Source organism: Myotis lucifugus, unplaced genomic scaffold, assembly GCF_000147115.1.
Source record: "Myotis lucifugus unplaced genomic scaffold, Myoluc2.0 scaffold_5, whole genome shotgun sequence".
Taxonomy (NCBI): Eukaryota; Metazoa; Chordata; class Mammalia; order Chiroptera; family Vespertilionidae; genus Myotis; species Myotis lucifugus.
The window spans coordinates 19,568,862-19,580,136 of record NW_005871053.1 but is presented as its reverse complement, the minus strand read 5'-3'; the positions used below and the strand labels follow the sequence as shown (position 1 = coordinate 19,580,136).

General features: G+C 39.9%; 1 long non-coding RNA gene across 1 annotated transcript; it reads right to left on the bottom strand.

The window, feature by feature from the left end:
- Positions 1–4,123: 4,123 nt before the first annotated feature.
- Positions 4,124–10,338, bottom strand: LOC111823587. Its single transcript, XR_002826644.1, has 3 exons — positions 9,677–10,338; positions 8,497–8,560; positions 4,124–4,170 (listed from the first exon to the last, which is right to left on the bottom strand). It is a non-coding gene; the product is annotated as an uncharacterized LOC111823587 (long non-coding RNA).
- Between the last annotated feature and the right edge of the window lie 937 nt (positions 10,339–11,275).

The window sequence follows — 11,275 nt, the reverse complement described above, 5'->3', positions numbered from 1 at the left end:
CACTTATTTTACAGTTTATGATGGAACTGTATCCCCCCCTCCCAAGTTCATATGCTGAAGTTCTAAACCCCAGTACCTCAGAATGAGACTGTATTTAGAGACAAGGTCTTTAAAGAAGTAAAGTGAACCTGCCCAGTGTGGCTCAGTTGGTTGACTGCCATTTGTGCACTGAAAGGTCATCAGTTTGATTCCTGGTCAGGGCACGTGCCAGGTTTCGGGCTCCATCCCTGGTCAGGGAGAGCATGAGGCAGCCAATCTATGTTTCTCTCTTCCTCAATCCCTAAAAATAAATAAAAACATATTTTTTAAAAAGTAATTAAGGTAAAATGAAGACATTTGGATGGGCCTGATTATGACTGGTGTCCTTATTAAGAAGAGATTAAACATAGACAACACACAAACCAAAGGATAACTATGAAAGAATACAGGGAGAATACGGCCATCTACAGCCTCAAGAAGAGAGGCTTCAGAATGAAATCAACTCATTCCCAATTCCTGCTTTCCTTAGTCATTGACAACTACTATTTTATAGCTCTATGGATTTGTTTATTCTGCATACTTTATATAAATAAAATCATATAATATGTGATTTTTTTGTTTCTTTAATTTAGCATGATGTTTTCAGGGTTCATCTATGTTGTTCTATGTAGTTGAATTACAATCCTTCTTATGGATGAATAATAATCCATTGAATAGCACATTTTACTCATTCATGCATTTGATAGACATTTAGGTTGTTTTCACATTTTGGCTATTATGAATAATGATTCTATGATCATTCACGTACAGGATTTTATGCGGCATTGTTTTCAAATTTTTTAAACTATTTTTATTGATTTTTAGAGAGTGAAAGGGAGAAGGGGAGAGAGAAACATCAATGTGTAAAGCTGATTTCTGCCTCCTGCACACCCCCTACCAGGGATCCAGCCCAAAACCTAGGCACATGCCCTGACCGGGAGTTGAACCAGAAACCCTTTGGTACATGGGACAACGCCCAAGCAACTGAGCCACACCAGCCAGGGCTGTTTTCTATTCTTTTTGGTATATACCTAAGAATGAAATTGCTGAGTCATATGGTGACAATATCTAACTTTTGGAAGAACTACCAAATTATTTTCCAAAGCAACTGCATCATATTAGATTCCCACCAGCAATGTGTGAGGGTTCTAATTTTCCACTTGTTTTTTAAAATTGATTTCAGAGTGAGAAAGGGCGTGGGGGGGGGGGAAGAGAGAGAGAGAGAGAGAGAGAGAGAGAGAGAGAGAGAGAGAGAGAAAACATCCATCAGTTGCCTCCCAAAGGCACTTGACTGGGGATCAAAGCCACAACCTGGGCATGTGCTTTGACTGGGAATTGAACCTGCCACTTTTCACTGTACAGAATGATGCTCCAACCATCTGAGCCAAACTGGACCAGGGCCAGTCGTCTTTTGATATAGCCACCCTATTATGTGTGAAGTAGCATCTCATTGTGATTTTTTTTTCTCATTGTGATTTTGATTTGCATTTCCCTAGTGACTGATGGTATTGAGCATCTTTTTTTTTTTTAACCATACTTCAATTTATTGGCATTGTCAACCTATTAAGACAGGTATTTTCCCACCCATGATATGAGATTGTTTTCAAGCTTCCATAACACGTGTACACATCTTCACCTTGAAAATGAAGCATTTCAAGCTTTAGTCAGTGTAGATTATTCTTCACTTGCAGAATTTTTATGCTGCTGTCAGAGGTCTTCTTGGCTTTGAATTCCATTTTTAGTACATCGTGGTGATTTGATATTCATATACATTGTGAACCACTCTGTGTATCTTTTTGTTGCCTTATTGCATTAGCAAGAAGTTCCATGGCAATGTTGAAAAGGACTGGTAAGAGGAGAAAACCTTGCCTTCTAACGGATAGGAAAGCTTCAAGTTTATCATCATTAAGTATCACATTAGCTGGAGGTTTTTGTAGTCTTTATCAAGTTCCCCTAGAGAATGTTCCCTCTATTCCTAATTAGCTGAGAGTTTCTCTCATGAATGTGTGATTAGGCCTGTCTCTGAGTGAGCCAAAGCCTCAGGACTATGATCTTCACAAGAGTTTTCCAGTTTTGTTTTTTTCCCCCTATTAGTTTAGGTGAAACAAAACGGCTAGAGTTGGATGGAGCTGGGTATTTCCTTCTATATGGAAGGCTAGAACTGGTTAGAGTTGGGTATTTCTCTTCTGCAGACTCTGATAAAACCTCAGCAGGTTAGTTTCTGGTTAACTAGTTTTCCCTGAAGGCAGGGTTTGTTAGAACAACAGAGTGCTCAGATGTATTTCAAAATGGTTCCTTTTCCCTTCCCCTGCTGAAGTCCAATGGGATTTTTCTGTAATATTTACTGTGAGAAAATATTGGTGGAGCCCTTGGAGGTGAATCTCACAATATTGTGTGGTCCCCCTATGACTGGGTCTCCCTGGAGTTCTGAACTGAGTTGTCCACATCGAGTCTCCAGCAATTCATCAATTATCGATCAGGTTTTCCTACTCGGGCATTGTTTCCTGTATTGGTTTCTGCTCTTGAACCTCTGCTCCTGTGAGCAGCAACTCCCTGTATGTCTCCATTTTGGAGGTTAGTAATTTGCCTTATATCCTACCCTCTCTTATGGTGCCATGTAGAGTTGTTGATTTTTCAGTCTGTTCAGCTTTTCACTTGTTAGGATGGAATGGAGGCTTCCAAGCTCCTTACATGTAAAACCAGAAACTAGGTTTTTAACAAGAATATATGACCCATTCTTAAGGACTGAGGACAGTATAATTTGCTTTTCCATACATAAAGGTAATTTACTCATTCATCTGTTTGAATTGATGGGAAGCCAAACTCAAAATATTTTTTAAAACTTCAGGCAAAAAGAGATTCTCTTTCTGTTACTGTAAAAGTTACAATGTAATTTTAATAGTTTTTAATAGTTGTGTCTGTATTTTAAAAATGTACTTTACATTCTATTCTTCTGAAAAGTATGGTTCTTTTTCATCTACCTTATATTAATTTTTGTTCATTTCTTTTCCACTATACATTATTTTATTGCATAAAATAAATTAGGAAAATTGCAGATAGTCTGTGCCAGTTTTGTGGTGAAAAAAGGAAAAAAATTCCACATGTAGTTCTGCCAGAAAGAAAACAAGTCTTCTAAATAGGATGAAAAAATGTCTATTCAATATCTAAGAGTTGCTTTTCTCTCATTTTGGTTAATTTATTTATTTTTGCTTTTTCTTTTTAAAATTTGTTTCTTTTTGTTTATTTATTTATTTTTTAAATATATTTTATTGATTTTTTACAGAGAGGTAGGGAGAGGGATAGAGAGTTAGAAACATCGATGAGAGAGAAACATCGATCAGCTGCCTCCTGCACACTTCCTACTGGGGATGTGCCCGCAACCAAGGTACATGCCCTTGACTGGAATCGAACCTGGGACCCTTGAGTCCGCAGGCTGACGCTCTATCCACTGAGCCAAACCGGTTAGGGCTGTTTATTTTTTTTTTCGTTTTGGTTGATTTAGAAGCAAAGTGTTGTAGTATATAGTTCTTTCCATACATTTTTCAATATAGAGAATAAATGCTAATAAATAGAATATATAGAATAAATAGTTTCTATGTGGTTTTCTTCCAAGTATAGGTAAGACTAAACACTAACAGTTTTTATTTTTGGACATTATCAAGAAGAATTATTAAAATTTAACTTTAAATTCTTTAACCAAACATTTTAGGTATAAATTTTCATCTACCCAATTAACTTTTTAATGCTATAATTTGGTTGATGTCATATTTATTCAGATTTTAAAATATTATAAAGCTTATTAAAATCCTGATATACAATATTACCAAAAATTGTATTTTAGAAGTACTTTAGCTATCTGTTTTACTATGACTAGTAGCACAACTGATGTACCAGGAAAATATTTGGTTATCAACCCAAGGAAGTAAAATCTAACACAAAACAGTTACATCAATATATTTATAAAACTGTTAAAATACATAAACAAAGCCCGGCTGCTGTGGCTCATAGGCTGAGCATCGACCTATGAACCAGGAGGTCACGGTTCAATTCCCAGGTTGCAGGTTCAATCCTCAGTAGGGAGCATGCAGGAGACAGCCAATCAATGATTCTCTTTCATCATTGATGTTTCTATCTCTCCCTCTCCATTCCTCTCTGAAATCAATAAAAATATATTTTTAAAAAATAAAAGAAATAAAAGCCATGAGGGAAACAAATATTCATTATAACTATGTATCATATTTTCATTCCTATTCTAGCACCCTAATATCTAAACATATTAAAAACTTTCAATTCAAGTTACTATTTGAGATAAAGTTCATACGATTAAAAAATACCTTAATAAATGGACTTGAAAACAATGAAATAATCACTTTTGAGAAAAGCCTTCCCACAAATTTAGGCATAATTAACTATATACAAACAAAAAATGAATTGAATTAATATCCTATAAAATTGAATTAAAATAGAACGTTTTAAAGTGCACAATTCTTAGCTTGGAAGAGACAAATATTCAAACCACAACAAAATCAACAACCAGCAACAACATGTTTACGTGCTGTGCTAACGCTAAGAATTACAAACATTAAACATAAATGAAACATTTAAAGCATGTCACCATTCTTATATCATTTATGATGACATAATAGGTAAAATGTAGGATTCCTTTTTTTTGTCCATTGTAGAAATGGCCAACTTGCTGTCAAGAGTGGCTAAGGTTCCATGGTGAAAAACTTACACTGAACCATAGGATAGCAAACAGGGTTATTTAAGAAACTAAGTAGTATGTATGTGTATAGTTTTGTTTAAATTATTATGATATACAAAGTATTGATGAGGTGTTTTTAAATAACTGAAGTATATTCAATGGCTCTAGCAAACTTCTGAGAAAGGAACACAAGAATAGTGGGGGAAAAAGAAGTTAAACTAAGTCTGAGGCAAGCTGCTAGTATAATATCAAGTGTATAATGCAAAGCCAGTAAAATTTATTTGGGATCCTGGAGAAAATAGTTACCATTCCTATAATTGAATAGGTAGGTGACAGAAATGCAGAACAGTATTAATAATACATGAGTAAGATTAAAAATATTATTAAAATAATATTTAGTTTTCTGCATAGTTTATAGTTCTGAATAGTTTAGTTTTCAAAATTTAAAATAATCAAGTAATAAATCCAATATAAATCTGAAAATTCAGTATATGACAAAGGTAGCTTTTCTAATCACAAATAACAAATTAAGAAATGTCACTGTCACAACTGGCTCTTCATTGAGAAGAAAACAAATTGGATCCGATTATTGTATTCCACATATAAAAATTAATTTGAGCCGAAACCGGTTTGGCTCAGTGGATAGAGCGTTGGCCTGCTGAAAGGTCCCAGGTTCGATTCCGGTCAAGGGCATGTACCTGGGTTGTGGGCACATCCCCAGTGAGAGATGTGCAGGAGGAGCGGATCGATGTTTCTCTCTCATCGATGTTTCTAACTCTCTATCTCTCTCCCTTCCTCTCTGTAAAAAATCAATAAAATATATTTTAAAAAAAATTAATTTGAGTTTAATTTTTACAATCCAGGAATAGGTAAGACTTTTTAAGCTAAGCTAGAAACCCAAAAGTGATAAAAGAAATCGTAGACACATTTTATTATATGAATGTACCTGTGGCAAAAGATATTAAATGACAAGTCAACAGACAAATGAGAGTTAAAAAACTGTGGCAATATTACAAATTGAAAAAAAAGGATAATCAACCAATATAAATAGGTATTTAAAGTACTTTTGATTGAAAAAATATAATACGCATGTTGAAATTTGATGCTGTTTTATAAAATAAATGGTAAGAGATAATCTATATATATATAAAACCCTAATATGCAAATAGTCCGAACAGTGGAACAACAGAACTGGTTGCTATGATGTGCGCTGACCACCAGGGGGGCGCGTGCAGAACATGGTGGGCGTCAGCAGTAGGCAGTAGAGTGCAGAACATGGTGGGCAGCGGTCACTGCGGGATGGTGGAACAGGTGAGCAGGGGTGCCAGACCAAGGTGGGGCACCGGTCGTTGTCATTGGGGCGAGCCTCTGGTGGTTACTGAAAATTCTTTGCTCCCTCGCACCGAGGTCCCGCCCAGCACTCGCATCCACTGCCAGCGCCTGGCCCTGGGCCCAATCTCTCAGTGGGTGTGAGTGGTGGCTGCCAGCCCTGATCTCCCCTGAGGGCTTCTCCACCTCCCCCTGCTCCTGAGGGCGATTGGGGCCAGCAGCCGCCTCTTGCACCCACTGCTGGCAACTGCCCTGCTCTTACCTGCTGCTCATACCCACTGCCAGCGCCAGCCCCACTCGCAACCACAGCCGGCACCAGAGCCACCTCTCGCACCCGCTGCTAGCACCCAGCGCTGGTCCCAATTGTTTGGCACTGTCAGTGGGTGTGAGCGGTGGCTGCTGGCCCAATTGCCCCTGAGGACTTCTCCACCTCCCCCTGCTCCTGAGGGGCAATCAGAGCAGCAGCCGCTACTTGCACTTGCTGCTTGCACCAGCCCCAATCGCTCAGTGCCATCAGTGGGTGCGAGCGGGTCTGGTGCCTCAGTACATGGAAGCAGTGGTGGCAGGAGTGGGGCTGCTGGCAGAGAGGAGATTGGGGGCCACGGCGGGAGGCGCTGGGTGGGGGCACGGAAGATAGGCCGACCTGCCCCTGTGCCCACTGTAGCCTCACAGCCCACAGTCCCTGTCAAGGTGCACAAATTTGTGCACTGGGCCTCTAGTCCTCTATCATAAAAAGCTAATATGCTAATTAGACCGAACAGCAGAATGACCATTGGACAACTGTCCGGATGCCCTTCCGGATGAAGCCAGGGCTGCAAGGGCCAAGCCCCTTGCACCAATTTTGTCCATCGGGCCTCTAGTTTATATATGTGTGTGTGGGTGTGGGGGATATATATATATATATATATATGTATATGAGTACCTCTGTGTGCATATGTGTTTGTGATATAACTATTCTTTTAAGAATGTATGACCATGCAGCCCTAGCCGGTGTGGTTCCGTGGATACAGTGTTGGCCTGCGGACTGAAAGGTCCCAGGTTCAATTCTGGTCAAGGGCACATTCCCAGGTTGCGGGCTCCATCACCAGCAGGGGGTGTGCAAGAGGCAGCCAATCATTGATTCCCTCTCATTATTGATGTTTCTATTTCTCTCTCCCTCTCCCTTCCTCTCTGAAATCAATACAAATATATTTTGTAAAAAAAGAATGTATGACCTTGCAGAAAAAAATGCAGAAGTATGCTCACTAATTTTGCAAGAATGTTGTGAATAGAGACAAGACAGCCAAATCTAAAAGGAAAAGATAAGGTTGGGAAATGGGAGATAAAGAAAAAAAGTGAAAGAAAAGGACATACTAAAACTAGAGGCACGGTGCACAGATTTGTGCACTGGTGGTGTCCCTTGGCCTGGCCTGTGGGGATCAGGCCGAAACTGGCTCTCTGACATCCCCCGAGGGGTCCCAGATTGCGAGAGGGTGCAGGCCAGGCCAAGGGACCCCACCGGTGCACGATCAGGGCTGGGGAGGGACCGTGGGAAGGCTCCAGGGCATGTCTGGCCCGTCTTGCCCAGTCCCGATTGGGGCTGTCTTGCCCAGTCCTGCTAGGGGCCAATTGGGGCCAGCCGGCTGGGGAGGGGCCGCAGGAGGGCTACAGTACATGTCTGGTCAGTCTTGCCCAGTCCTGATCAGGGCTGGGGAGGGACCGCAGGAGGGCTCCAGGATGTGTCTGGCCCATCTTGCCCAGTCCCAATCAGCTGGACCCCAGCAGCAAGCTAACCTTCCAGTCGGAGTGTCTGCCCCTTGGTGGTCAGTGCGTCTCGTAGTGACTGGTTGAACGGTTGGACACTTAGCATATTGGGCTTTTATTATATAGGATAGCTAGTATATACGATGCAATCAACATATACATTGTTATAAAGTTGTACACATATGTGGACATGAAAAATATTTAAAATAAAAACGGGGCTGTAATCAAACTTGCCAAAGGAAACACCCAAAAACTTCATATCAGTAGTTGGATGCTCTTCTGCTTGTATTGTCATAATATGTAGTCTTAAGTGGCCATGGAGGCTGAGCATAGTCCTGAATTATTATGATTCTGAAATTGTGTGTTTGAGTTTAGCTTGACTGTATTATTAAAGGAACAGGGAAAACCTCCCTCCTGGGAGCATACCCTCACCTTTGTTTTCTTCCTCCTCCTTTCCCCAGGTGCATTACCATTAGCTTCCTCACTATGCACTCCAAAGCTCCAAGGGCCCTTCCTTTACCTCTACAATTGTTTCCTAAGCCTATTTCTTCTATGAATTACTTCCTCTACCTCTGCGATTTCCAAATAAATATTCTCTTATTGGAAAAAAAAAAAAAGGAACAGGGGCCAGTTCAATACTTGAGAAGATGTTTAAGGGACTTATGTAATATTAAATAATAAATACTACATATTAAAGTTACCTATAACTAAATAGTAGATCCTCAAGTTGGTTGACGCTCCCTTCTCCAGGGATCAATGAGATTCCTATATGAGAAAAAAAAAATTGGCATCCTTATAAGCACTCTTCCTATAAGCACTCTCCTTTCATCCCAGGTATTACCTCCTGTTCCTTCAAAGTTTAATAAATAACCAACATTCAAACACAAATTTGATTTACAAAAAGCAAATATAACCATACCTTTTCAAGATCACACCATTTACACAAAGTAAAGAATGTCTATAAGATTGCCCCTGCCAAAGAGAGGCTTCTTAGACAGTTAGGATGAGAGTTGATAAAAAGTGGGGAAGTCCTGGCCAGTATGGCTCAGTTGATTGGGTGTCATCCTGTGCTCCAAAAGGTTGCTGGTTGGATTCCGGGTCAGGGCACATGCCCCAGTTGTGGCCCGGTGGGGAACGTGCAGGAGGCAGGCGATCATGCTCCACTCTCACATCAATGTTTCTCTTTCTCTCTCTCTCTAAAAATAAAAATATTTAAAAAGCAGGGAAAACAGGGACTATGGAATTTAATATATGAAAAAGAACTCTGTAACTATGAAGTAGTTGAAGACATAGTTAAATATAAAAGTAAAGGGCTGTTATGACCATGACCAAATGACATTTATAAAGTAGAAAGGGAAAAAATGAGTAATAGAAGTATTGACCCTAATTTAGAGAAGAAGCCAAGTTAAAAAATGTAAACTAATGTGAGTAGTGTGGGCAAGTGGTAAAAAAAGATTTAGATACTGAAAGGTGTGTCATAAGGAGAAAAAGTTCAGCAAAGGAAGGTCATGTGGAGGAACTCTTAAATAAAAAAGGCAACCATGGAATCTAAGTTGGTCATAGCAAATCTGATTTCAAACATTCTGCATATCAAATCATTTTGTTCTGATTTTTCATTCAGAAAATAGTCTCTGTTGTACCTATTTGTATCCACAACTCCTATAAAGTTGTCTTTAACATAGGAAAGGCTCAACTGTTTGTTGGTAATGATAATTTCATGAAATTTCAAAGAAAAGAAAGTACATTATAAAAACAATAGTAATTAACCATTCTTAAAGAATAAAAATATATTTATAAGTGGTCTTTGCCTATTTACTAGTATCAGTAGGAAACTAGAGTCTGGAAGATCTGTTTAGCTTAGAAAATTGGTACCATACTCACCTCTGCTGATAACATCAGTGCTGGGTGGGGATGAAGCCATAATCTGCCAACATCTGAATCATCCTTGCCAGGTTAGGGGGTTCTGCAGAGAAGTTACTGCTACCAGGTCTGACTGCCATAGCTCAGGAAAATGCTGCAGTCATTCCTCTTAGTGTAGAATACACTTGGGAAGAAGTTTGAGAGACCTATGTAATATTAAGCCCCAGAAAGACAGCGTTAGTGATGGTTTGGACATGGAATGTAAGAGCTAACAGTTGTGGAATGCCTACTGTTTCAGGAACTGATGTATTACCTTATTTGATGCTTTGGACAACCCGATGGGGTAGAGGAATTGTTATTAATCCCATTTTATAGGAAACCTAGGCTTAGCAAGGTTAAGAAATTGTTCAAGATAACAAAGGTAGTAAAGTACATGGCAGAGCTGGGATTTGAACCCATGCCGTCCGGTACCTCAGGGTGCGTATATTCCTAACCACAATGCTACAGCTACATTCAAACAGGCTGGGAGGAAAAATCACTTTTCTAAAAAGGGCACACTGATTCTCTCAAAAGTGATCTGTGTTCATTTGATCCTATATTAACTGCTTAATCTTAAACTCAGATTCCAAAAAGTTAGACTGGCATTCACGTGCCAACCTTAAGTAATAGTAATCCCACTTTAAATCTTTAACATCCATAATATTTTACAACTTACAATAGTGAAAGTGGACAGTCTCTTAGTCTCCAAGACAGTGAAAAATGGGGATAGTGCATTCCCTCCCGATGAAATGACAAAGAAATACATATAAACGTCCTAATTCATTTATTGGAATTACTTGATTTCAATGAATTGCTTAAAAACAATCTAATAAAATAGGTCACTTTAAAAAAAAATCAAGTGCTGTGGGCATATCGGCAAGTTTCAATGTATTTCCTGACAAAGAACTTTTTTATGTTTGCTACATGACTCAGAATCACCTAAATCCACATGACATTATCAAGTCCACATAAATCGTGGCTTTTCCTCTAACTTACTCTTTTATGTATCAGTATCCATTTACATCTTAGTGTATCACTTCGTCTTTTGGTGAAAGTTTCGTCTCATTTCATCAGACGATTAAAAAAAATTTCAGTTTTCCTTCCTCTTTTTAAATGGATGAAATTTTTACTACGGAAGCTGTTGCTACACCACCAAATACCAGTGTCACTATTTAAAAGTAGACCACCCCCAAAACGGAATTACCGATAAAAAAACGTCAGGTTCGGATCGGCTCCCGCCCCGAAAGGGGGGGGGGGGGGGGGGGGCTCGCAGACATTCAATTGGGAGGGCCGGGGGGAGGGGCGGTCGGAAAAAGGAGTGAAAAAGGAGTGATTGATTCAAGTCGTAGCTAAACATTCCCTGCGCCACTTACCCAGCGCAAAAAAAAAAAAAAAAAAAGGAAAAAAGGGGGGGTGCGTGCTGGACTGTATTTTCAGCGGGGGCCCTGCGGGGTGTGCGGGACCGGGTGAGAGCCTGCCGCCGGGACCCCGGTGCCAAGGAATCAGGGCTGTACCAGAGTCTCTCGTCATCCTTGTGGGGGCCACACAGGGTCAGGCCTTCCCGCCCGCCAGCAGGCCCCC